The following is a 12,566-nucleotide window of genomic DNA, read 5'->3' on the forward strand; positions in this document are numbered from 1 at the left end:
TCCAAGTTAAAAATAAATAATAAGCCTGCCCTCTATCTCAACCTAACTACAACAGCTACTGGTAGAAACATGTATCCCCACAAGGAAAGCTTCGCCAACAGCACCCTACAACTTGATCTGGAAACAGTGCTGGGAAAAGAAACTGAGCAAGAGATATGAGCCCCAACATCAACCCCAACCCAGAGCCAGCCCTTCCAATCCTAGGAGAATCCTCAACTAAGTCTCGACTGGGACACTCGTCCACTTTACTTCAGCTGCTGAAAACACAAAGGAGCCAAGCGAGCTTTAAGAGTGCATCTGACTACAGAGAGCTGTGCAGCCACCATTCTGCTGCGCACCCTGCATGCTCTTCCCCTCAGTGCCTCCTTTTTAATGCCTTGTTTTTACAAGTGTCTTGTACAGATTAAAAATGACACACTATTAGCAATTACAAACCCCACTTACAACACAGCTTTCCATCCCATTTGTTTCTGCATCGGCTTACGGAACGTTAGAAAAGACAGATTGTGAGATCTGTTACATTACGTGCCTGCTTCTACTCCTACTAACCGTGGATGATTGTACAGGAAAGGCAATTGCTTATCTAAATCAAGATAAGCATTACTTCCATATGTTCCATCACCAGGGGGAAAGCATTCACAGATGCACTCTAGTACTTCAGATTTGTAGTACAGATTTACTCTATCACTGCTTGGACTTAAATGAGATCAGAACCCAAGCACAAGAAGGAACATCTGTTGCAGACAAATCTCTTCCTACCTAGCCAAAAATTCAGCACAGCGTTCAAGTCAAAGGCACTTGATGAACACCAACACCTTCTCCCTGGCTGCTGCACACTGCCAATACACACTGCTTCAGCTAATTACCAAATGGCATAATTGGATTAGCCAAAGACTATAGCCAAGCACAAAGCCTAAGGCATACAGACACCACGAAGCTGAGTGGGACCTCTAGCAATGGGTCAAGTCCAACCTCCCTGCTCAAAGCAGGGTCACCCAAACCAAGTTGCCAAGGACCCTGTCACAGTTAGATTTTGAGTATCTACAAAGAGACTCCACAACCTCTCTGAGGAAAACGTTCCAGTGTCCAGCCACCCTCACAGTATGTTTTCTTATGCTTAGAATTTCTTGTTTTAATTTGTGCCCATTGCCTCTTGTTCAGTCACTATGTACCACTGAGAAGAGTATGGAGCCATTTTCTTCACATGCTCCCATCATGTGTTTATAAACATAGATCAGATCCCATCTGGGGCATCTTTTCTCCAGGCTAAACCTCAGCCTCTCCTCACAGAAGGGATGCTGTAGTCCTTCAATCATCTTCATGGCTCATGTGGTGCATCAACTACACTTCCCACTTCTGTAACACTGACAAATCTGCTGATGTAGCACTCTGCCACATCTTCTGGGTCAGCAGATCATGCTATCTCTCATTCAAGGTGTTTTAGGAGGTATGAAATACCCCCACCTGAGGACAAGTGCGTTACCTGATGTCCACTGGAGCCCACATTCAATGTACCACACGCTGTCATCCAGTCAACAGTGCTGTAACACACCCTTCTAAAGCTACTGCAAAGAGCTCAGAACTAATTCACTTGATCTAAGTTAAATATAATGCTATTGCTATCAGTAGCCCACAAACAGGGTTGTAAATACAAGCCTATACTTGTCAGCCACAATATTGCCCCATCCCTGGTGGCATTCAAGGCTAGGCTGGACAGGGCTTTGAGCAAACTGGTGTGGTGGAAGGTGTCCCTGCCCATGGCAAAGGGTTGGAACTGGATAAGCTTTAAAGTCCCTTTCAACCCTTAGTGTTATGTTCCAACCTTTCCCTCAGTCTATCCTACACAGTTCTGTATGTCCCCCACAAAACAAAACTGAGACACAAGAATACCTTTTAAGTCTGGGAGAAGAGTGAGGAGAGAAAATGGAGAAGCTTGCCCTTTTCCTGAGTTTCTGCAAAACAAGGGAAGACTTGGTACAGAGTGCAGAAGTACTGAGGACCCAAGTTTCAGAAATCAGTAATAACAAATAATGAGGACAAGAAAAGGAACACATTCTCAATTCCTATTTGTGATGCAACCTGGTCTGCAGGGACAAGCAATTGTCAATTCCTAAATCAAAGCCGTCTCACTTCAGCAGCATATACAGTGACAGCAAAGACACGACATAAGTAGGCTGAGGCCCTCGGGTATTTGTGTGTTTGCTTGGAGAGTCAGCATCCAGCTGCTATGCTTGCTTCTGCTGGCTTGAGATTTCATGATTTAGGGTCCACAGGCTGCTGCTTTAGCTGTGACCCAGGAGCTGTGCTTTGTGTATTTGAAGAAACTCATTCAATCACTGTCATCTTTAGTTGTTTTTTTTTAATGTGAGTCTTCAGAGGGATTCAGGACCCTGTGACAACATACTGAAATTAAAATGTTGTTCGTGTATTTACCAAGTTCTTGCCTAAGCCTGAATATCAGTATCTCAACCTGAGGGATACTGAGCCTTTTGATAACACAGATCCTTGTTCAGAACAGCAGCATGAGTTGTACTGAAATATGTTAAACAGTCAACCTAGGTCACATGAAGGCAAGAACTACACTGCATCATATCCAGCTCATACTGCTTCATCCTTTACTACAGCCAATCTGTAAGTAACAACAGAAGTTCAAAAACTGAGGAAAAAAAAATTGCATTCCTTTAGACCACTGTTCATTGTGTCACAGAAATGGCTTCATATTTTTCTATCAAGCTAGAAGACTACAGACCATGCTGCTTCACTAGATCCCTTCAAAGACAAAGCGGATCACCTTCACTACAAGAGCTGTGTCTTGGTAGTATCACAACATGGATACAACTGCCTGCTATGCTCAAATCAATCCAGTACCTCCTGGGATAAATATGAGCCACCATCCAGAACTACCAGCAGCACATACTCCTTCACTTAGCTTTAAAAACTGACTGCAAAAAAGCATTTTCATGACCACCAAGGCATTCAGACTTCAGCAGCATCTATATTATTAGCCAAGAAGTGAAAACTCATTTTTAATAGGTGCAAGCAGCACATGCAGCATCAAGTAGAAATATATATACTAAGTTTATAGTGGGAAAACAAATTCATTAGCTTACTAAGCAGTCAGACAACTTTAAGTCCGTGTTCTCTGGTTTCTGAATTCACTGCACCATTGCTAAGCAACAGCTTCTCCAGCTGAGCATTACAGCCTTTCATAGTACTTACTGCTGGAGCTTAGAAGTAAAAAGTTACTACCAGCAAACTATGAAAGTTCTGCAAAACTGACAGCAAACATTTCACAGCATTGTCACTCAAGAACCTCTCAGCATGAGATACAGTGACAACTGCTTACCAGCAGGGAGTAAAAACTTCAGTTTTCTACTACCAGAGGGCAGGCAGGTGAGCTTTTATGCAAGTACAGAAGGTAACGTTTTCTGCATGAAGACATTAGGTAGCGCATACCTTGCAGCATTCCCCCTCCCCTACTCCCCAAGCTACCACATGTAATTTGCTAGCCTAAGACAGACTGGGGCTTTAATCCAAAAGAAAGGTGCACCAGAACATCTTCAGTATTTTAAGAGGGCTCTATTAAGACCCATTAGTGGTGCGAGTCATACTTGCTTGCTTTAAGGACTTGAAAAATAGAAAGCAGACTCACAAGCAGTTAGTTACAAGCTCACCAGCAGTTAATAGGAAGATTTAGCTTCATCTTCTTCTGCATGCCTAACCTCAAAGCCATTAAGTCAATATAGGTGTATGTTGTGTGCACTGCCTATTCTGTCTGGATTTAGTTAATTTGGAATACCCTACCCCCATTAAGAACACTGGTAACTGAGCAAAGGGAGAGGAAAAGAAAATTAAACTCTAGTTTTCCTTGAAATATAACTGGTCCATCCCCTCAGTGACAGTTGCATAATCTGGGGTTTCATTTCAGTTGACATAAACTCATTAAATATTACCACAAACTGGCAACACTGCAGCACACAGTATGTTTGTATAAGAGCAGTGTCTATTTTAAAGAGTACCTTATTCACACAGAAAAGATTAACAATACAGAAATAAATCCAATACAGGCTGAACTTCAGCTACCAGTCATATTTGTGCAGCAAAGGAGAAACATCTATCTACAACACCTTTGGACTAACCATCAGTACCAAGGAGACAATCAAAAAGGCCCATATTTGCACACAAAAAAAGCTTATGTGAAAAAGCAAAGGGCAGGATAAGAAAAGAAAATGTTTTCAAGCAATAGAGATTTGAAACAAGTTCTACACTTTCTCCATATAGGCATTATAGACGATCAAAGTCTTCAGACTGAATCCTCTTAAACTACAAAGCAGTCTTTTCTAACTCAGCATTTGACCATGAACCTCTAGAGATGCTATTAGTGCGAAGCTGCATGTAGAGAACTACTTCCACTTTCAGAAAGAAATGTACTTGCTACAGCAGCAGAAGGCTGAGAGGTTTAGTTTTGCAAAATGTCAATTCTGTAGCATCCTGTCCACAAAATAAAAAACATCTGGAAACTTTGGTGGAGACACTTGACACACTTCTGCAAACATGCCAAGTCAACATGCAACAGCTGCAAGTCTCAGTACCTTCCTCCTGCCTCTCCATTTGAGTAAGTTACTTCTTAGTGAAATGGAGCCACACATATAATTGTAATTTCAGTGGTTTTCAAAGCAGTGCAAAATAGAAGCTTACATTTAAACTGGGTTCTTGAGCTCTCTCTCCAGCACAGAATTTTCTGTGCATTGTTAACACATCTGTAAACAGCACTTCCTAAATGGATGTGGAATTCCACGTCAACCGGATTTTCCAACCACACATCAGCTAGGTGCCCTCACACAGAGAAAGCCACGTATCACTTCACACAGTTAGTAGTACAACAACTTCGTTGGTTTGTTGGAGACATTTCTATGTGGTGAGCAGTTCAGCTCTAGTGAATTGGAAAAGGGAAACCAAGTTTATCTACTTTCCAGTGATTGGGTTTTTAAACACACGTGTAATCAACTGTTTAATTGTGCATTAAACAAATGCAGCTGTGCATGAAAGTTGGTTAATATGGTCCAAACAGAGAGCTCAGTGAGCTTCAACTGCATCAGTGATCCCACTACCTTATCAAGGGAGTTAAGCCACTATCCATATTTGCCAGTGAATTTTCAGGCTTGATTAAGCCTCCAAGATCCAGACAGCAGCAGTCAACAGGCCTACCCTGTGTGATCACTAATTATTGTTAGCCACACGCAGCAAATCCTACTTGAAGCAACAGTTCAACACCTTCATAAATGTCTGTCATATCTAAGCTACAATTAATTAAGACAAGCCACACCAGTCTCTTACTATCTTATCAAAAGTGGCTCCCAGTCTTCTGCAGAGGAACATCCATTTTTTTCATCTATACTTGAAGAGATGCAGAAGTCACATAGCCATTGGCAGGGCAAGGTCTACATTAGTAAGCAAGGACAAGGGCAAATATAACAGCTTGATCTTGGCCTCAGCCTCATCATAGACACATGGCTTCTAGTGAGGCTGGCACATTGGCTCACATCTGTCTGCAAAAGACTCTGAGGACATATGCCACAATCCATCATAAATTATATATCAGAGTTTAGCCAAGCTACCATACTATGTACATGATTTTCTGAAACTGCCTTTGTAGAGCAAGAAATTAATTTTGGGACTTGCCTGTGATGCTCAAAAGCTCATCCTTTATACACAATAAAGGGTAACAGAAAGAAACAATCAACAGAAAAAAGACAGATACGCATATAAACAGGAACTACTAGAAACCAAGATGTATAACCTATTCTTTCCCCCTGCACATATTAAAATACCTCAGGAAGTTATCATGCTTCTTCCCTTTAGTCTTGAACATGGGACAAGTCAGCCACCAAAAAACTCCAGGCTGGAACCTGAGAAACCCTGTGCTTTTCTCAGCACTTTCTGAGGAATGGCACATACTAACTTACACACAGCATCACTGCTGCTAAAGCCATCCTTCCTCACACTCTGAGCGAGCCTACCAGCTGACAGCACAGTACATCATCCAGACTTTCTAACACTGGTTAGAACTGCCTTAGGGACCTCTTACAAAATTTCAATGTACAGTGATGTTCAACAGCTACAAAAAAATAACTTGTTTCTCATACTGCATGCGTAACAGAAGCTTGGGACTTATTAATCCGGTCAAGACTCGTCACCAGCACTTAAACATGTGAAATATTCTTTCTGGCAAAGACATGTTTTGCATCTCCATCTTCTATTACTATCAAAAACACATTGAGAGCTTGTGGAACTTCAATGAAGATACTAATTTACTCTTGAAAGCAGCATCCTTTCCTGGGATTAACTCTTGTCCCTTGAGGAGCTGGCTGCCACTGGAAATAAGAGGGACCTCTCAGCTGCATGGAAAAGGTCAAAAAACGATAGCTCTATCAAGAACCTATATAAGCTTAACACTGTGTGGAACTTAACTTGTTAAAAAAAAAAAACAATCCTGAAACAGCAGCTTAAAAAAAAGTCATCATCTTAATTACATCAAAGACAAGTGATATATTTTCTTAGAAGGAGGATTAGCCACACCGGATTATGTGTTCTTAATCAATATAAAAAGGGCTGATTGTTTTTTTTTGCTTTTTAATAATCATCTCTCACACTTGCTGAAAGCAAGATACTTTTTTTAGTTTGCCCCCAAAGCACTTTACAGAGAACTGTACTGCAAGTGTCATTTCTTTGATAGCTAATCCATCCTATAAAGGTGATACGCATGCCACTCACCAGGGAATTACAAGGTCAACTGAATACATACTGGTTCTTTTGGTACATTGCATTTCCCCACTACACTAAACACTCTGATTTATCCCCCTGTATCAGGGGATCACTAACTAGATACGAATATTTGCCTCAAAAAACAAACCACCATCCCCCCCCCAGGTTATTTCTAAGTTTACACTCAAGTAAACTTGCACATGGATTTTTTTCCCCCATCTCTGTGCTGTACAAGGCTGTATCTTTGGAAAAGAATAGCTGAGGTGTATGATCTGGAAGGCTGAAGAATGGGGAGGTCAGCAGATCACATGGTCAGATTTGTAGCACTCCGCAACTTTGCATCTGTCCATGACAGATCCCCAAAGGGCAGCTGAGAGCCTGGGAGAATTACAGCACACAGGGCTCCAGTTACTCCCTATCACTCTGGCAGCCTTCAGTATCTACTGCTGCCAAATGTAAACCACCCCAACCTTAAAGTCACTCCACATTATGAGATGGGCACAGAGTCCTGGACACCTTTAGAACAGACTAATAAGCTGTGGACATGGTTTGTTGATGTTACCACACATGCATATATTGAGGAAGCAGCAAAGGAATAACAGACAGATAACAGATATGCACAAACAGGTTTATAGCCTCTTCCACAAAAAGCACGTAATTTCTTAAGTATTCAAAAGACTTCATTACCATGATCTTCACACAATCCATAGAAGCTACAGATGGCAGTCTCTTAGCTGAGCTTCCCCAGCTATTACAGACAATTAATAAGCAGTGATCTCCGCATGCATTCAAATGACACAGCTTTCCAACCTTAAACACAATAGTCCTCAAGAGACCTTGTGATAAAACATTTAGCATGAGTAACCGAGTGGCATGCCAATGTATAAGTAAGGACAAAACCAAATACAGCAAGAGTTTAAGCAAAGCTGGAATTCACATTCAAGGCCACAGCTAATAGCAGGAGATCCTGAACTGCGCACACAAGTTATTGCAGTTTTCTATGTGAATTCTGCAGAAAACCTGCTGTACTGTGAACTTAACCGAAGAGTTTCAGTAGCGCAAGCACCATTTTCTCTGACTGACAGATAGCAAGCATCACACTGAGCTAACATATCTCGATTTACTTTCATCCTTGTCACTCAACTAGAAATCAGTTCTAAAAGACAGTTGTTAAAGTCACTGTATGAAAAAAACACAGTGCAAGCTGATGGACTTGGTTTGGTGAGGGGAGGCAGTCTTGAAGCATACTCATTTCACACAGCCATTACAGACAGAACTTCTTGCTCGTCAGGCAACTTTTGACAATCAATATTCTAGAGAACGCAATTTCTTTTTCCTGTATAACTCACTGAAAACTGAGTGGTGGAGAGAGATGCTATTTCTCACTTGTCTGGCTGAATTTCACTGCAGCTTAGTAGCAGCATTACTTTTCAAAGGCTGTTTGATCATCATCACCTTGATTCCTAGTTCCCACAGAACAGATATTCATATCAAACAGGGCCACAGGGAGAAGCTCTGAAGAATGCCGCATTGCCTGTGTTTAGTTAACTAGCTCAAGAGATGCTGGTCAACGAAGCTCCGTGTTACCATACAATTTCTTTTCAACATGAAGCATTTTGAGTGGCTCATCTAGATGCTTTGCCTCTCTAATCTTGCGTCAACTCACTTTGAATATTTAGAAAGCTATAGATTCAGAGTACAAAGATGCTTTCATTCAATCCAAACCTTTTTATTATATATAAAACCCTCAGTGTTAAAGTAGGTTAATTTGAATACAGTTTGAACCATATCATTTTCTAAAAAGATAAAGAAAATACAGAGGCTGCCAAAACATCTAAACATACTTCAAGACTTAAAAAAAAAAAAAAACTCCAATCCTGCAGACCTTTTATGTCATTTAATTTTAAATGAATATAAACTTTACAATGACTGTGTCCTTCCATTTTAACTTCATCCAATCAAAAGTAGCTGTTACCATTAGCAAAGATCTTCAAGGCATCACCTGAATTTGCTGTTTGCTTGGCACTGCTGCTATGAATCCCAGAGGCTGGGAGACTCAGCAGGACTGACAGCTACCTCGAGTTAAACTGCATAATTTATTCCATTTTCTGAATTAGCCCATTAATGCAACGAAACATTTTTCTACCAGTGACACACGAAACTCAGTGACAACAGAATTCCCAAGACCCTGATTTTTAAAAAAGCTTTCAAGAACATTTTCTGAAGTCATGTCTCACATTCCCCACTGAAGAGCAAAGACAGCAAAGGAATAAGTATGCACCTAAGAAAGAGCTAATATATATATATTTGATTTCAAAAAACGTTCTATTCATCTACATGGGGACATTTTATTCACCAAGCATGACAAAACATACGCTACCACTGCTCTACAGGATGAAAGCCTAGCATCAAGTAGTATACGATAAATAGCATTGTAATAGAGGTATACAAATTCCAGATCTTCAAAATACAAGTCCATTATTAGCATATCATGAGGAAGGAACGCTGCTTCAAAGTACATAACTGAAGAGATGAGATGTGTCTGCCTTTAGTGCATCTGAAGGATAAGAAGCGGGAGGAACAACGGGTTACAGTATAAAGGTAATAGCCAGCCCTGCATGACAAGCTCATTCTTCATTTCCACAGCACACAACTCCTTATTTCCTTAATACATGCAGTTAAAGCAGAGGTTACATTTACAGAACTACTTCAAGAACAAGAATTTTTCCCCTCCTACCATCTCCTACATTAAAGAGGGCCACTTGCCAATGACAGCAATGGAAGAAGGGACAGCATTACATACTTGATTTCCAAGGTTCACTTCTGCTGCCTGACAAGCTGTACACAAAACGTGGAGTGTTGACAATGTAGTCCTTGCAAACACACATACCCACCTCAGCTTGCTTTCATCACTTTAGAGCAGGGGGCACGGGACTTAATCCCTGATTCCACATTGCACACACTACCCATATCAAAAAGCATCAGAAATACTGACCAAATTCCATAGCAAAACTCACACCAAACCGATTTCTTACAGGTAGTCATGTCCACATGAGTAAACCTGTAAAAACTGTAGGCTTTTGGTTTAGTCACAGAAGAGCAAACCAAAGATAAGAACTACACACAGCTGCTTTCAACTGCCAAATGTTTGCAAAGACTATGATGCTATAAGAGACATAGCCCTTGTCAACTGACATTCAGAATTCCCTGACTTTACTCCTCAACGCCTTTGCGTTGTTTACATCCCTCTGTTATAAAGACTTCCAGCCTTGCCAAAATTTACCTTAACATCAACTTACACCAAGCTTTGCTGGTTTTCTTCAGAATTTAGTTCTAAACACAACTTCATATCAAAGGGTGGAGGAGTAGGGATGGGGAAGAACTGCTTTCATCCACAAACTAAGGTATGTTCTCCAAATTTGTCAATAATGAACATGCAGTGGTATCATGGCAATTAGATTGGTTCTTTCCCAGTATGAACTTTTTAGGTCATTTCAGTTCCAGCAGTTCACAGGCTCTTCAATCTTCTGTTAAACTTCCAGACTGGAATCTCTCAGTGTGGGGAGATGTTCATTTAAATTTGCATTTATAAATAGGTACCATAAAGTTTTTGTATTTTTCATGCAGCTTTCCTAACAGCCGGTACAAAAAAGTGCGCAGTCCTGAATACCCTTAATCTCCAGCTGAGTATCTACAGGGACTACTGCCAGCCCTTCTCCTACAGCTTCTTATTCCAGCAGCTGATTGATTGCATCCGCTTCACTTTAGTTGTTCTTGGTTGCTTTCTTGATTTCTCTTCATCACTCTTCCTGAACAGCCACTCCACACTTTCCTAATCAATCCATCATTTTTGCCACTGTATACAGTGTTAGAAGTAAATGGTAAAGAACTACTTCTACATTCCCCATCAGCTGCTGGTTTGGCTTGACAGGCATACAGAGGATTTCCCCACACACACACCCTTTAGACTTTTCTAGTTGGTCACTGCAAGAAGTAGTTTTTCCCTTGAATAAAATACCAGAACTTGTGCATGGCACTGCCAAGTCATGACTGATTTCCTCCTACCTGGGCCTTCACTTGCTGTTTCCAGAGTCTCATTTAGGTTGTACCAGTTGCCCTCCACATGTCCCAGTACACAGAGTAAAAGTTCTCACCCGCAAGAAGACTTAAACACTAAATTTTTTACTGTTTTAGCTCAGACAGGCAGTTCTTACTCTTGAAACCTCCAAAGTGAGGGCAACATTTAAGGGAAATAGTGTGAAATGCATGAAATAACAGTCACATTAATACACATATTTAACTGTACTGATCAGCTGAAATGCAGAAGCATTTCAGCAGTCTGTCCCCCTAGAAGTCCACTATTCCACATGGCTTACTTACAACAAACACAGCAAAGATAACAAGCAATTGTGGATATTTCTCTCTAGAATGTACAGCATAACAAAAGCTTCAAGTAGCAGTGTTTTAGCACAACTTTTGCCTTCCAGCATTTTTTTGAAGTGTACTGGTACTAACAGAAAGAATGCAGGAGCAGCTACAAGAAAATGAATTCACCAGTGCCATGATTCAATACCTGCATATTAGACACTGACATTTGGCTTATGTGAAGTGTAACAGCAATTGCAATGTGAATCCACACCTTGTCACATTCAGCAGCCCAAGTAATATAAGACCTGTGAATTTCAGCACATTATACAGAATCTGAGAGTGGTTCAAATACAGGCAGCCTAGTCTAGAATGGCTAAAGAGCTTCCCAGTTAAACCACATGATATACTGCATCTCCCCATGTATCACACAGAAAAGTCAGGTAATCCATTTTTATGTAGCCTTTTTTAATAGATGGACAGGTTTCATGGTATTCTAAGATACAAAACAGCTACTCTAATGGGAGAAAGAGGTTTATGGATACTGTTGGAATACAACTACTAATCGCTGTTGAAGAGTTCATCAACCTCTGACATTTTCACTTCAAAAGTCATTCAAGATGCTTTTTAAGAGTAGACGATAACATTAGTTGTTTATGACATCTGCAAATCTCTCACTCCTCCAGATTGTGCTAAGAAGTGCTACAGCTTTCCCATTTTATTAATAACAGATGATTAGTTCCAGGCCTCACTTCACCTGAAGTATTACCATAAAGACCACATTCACCTGCAGCCCCACTATTACTCTACACACCTGTTCACACAGGCCACTATTAGTCCTTAATGATATCAAAAGGGTTAGAAAACTAGTCCTGTATCTGCAGAAGCAGGAAACACTTTAGTTCCCATAGTCAGATCCTCCTCCAAAACACACAAGCTTCAGCCAAGCAGGATATCAAGACACAGAAAGAAAAAGAAGAGGTAACCAGCTCAAAAGTCATCCCTCTTCTTTCACACCCTTACATCAATGAAAGGCAACTAGACTAAGAACAAGGCACTGTTACAGAACACAGAATTCTACAAGTGAATCAGATTCCCATTTTGGGTCAGCCTTCACTGAAGTAGTTAGACAACTCTACTGCTGCTGATCATAACCACGATAATGCTGAAGGGTAATTAATCCAGACTTGGCTCATGTTCCTCAGCCCAAGAAAGCTGACAGGACCATAAGACAGGCTTCAAATACAACCTTCTCCCACATCTGCATTTTCAGAAAACAGCACAACCTGCACACTATCCCTCTGCTTTTCAGCCACCTATAAGAGCACCACTATTTTGCCTGGTTCCCCATATTACTACACTTGTAAGTTTCGAAGGCAAAATTCATCAGGCATGGCTGACTGCTGGACTATCTGGGAAGTAAGACCCATGTCCAC

General features: G+C 40.9%; 1 protein-coding gene across 9 annotated transcripts in view; it reads right to left on the minus strand.

The window, feature by feature from the left end:
* The window catches only part of MACROD2 (mono-ADP ribosylhydrolase 2), a 741,850-nt gene that overhangs the window by 724,203 nt on the left and 5,081 nt on the right, over nucleotides 1–12,566 (minus strand). The window lies entirely within an intron of this gene.

This window comes from Neopsephotus bourkii, unplaced genomic scaffold (genome assembly GCF_033783945.1).
Source record: "Neopsephotus bourkii isolate Nb327-2 ecotype Australia unplaced genomic scaffold, CSIRO-AGI_Nbou_v1 NB_1250, whole genome shotgun sequence".
NCBI classification, from domain to species: Eukaryota; Metazoa; Chordata; class Aves; order Psittaciformes; family Psittacidae; genus Neopsephotus; species Neopsephotus bourkii.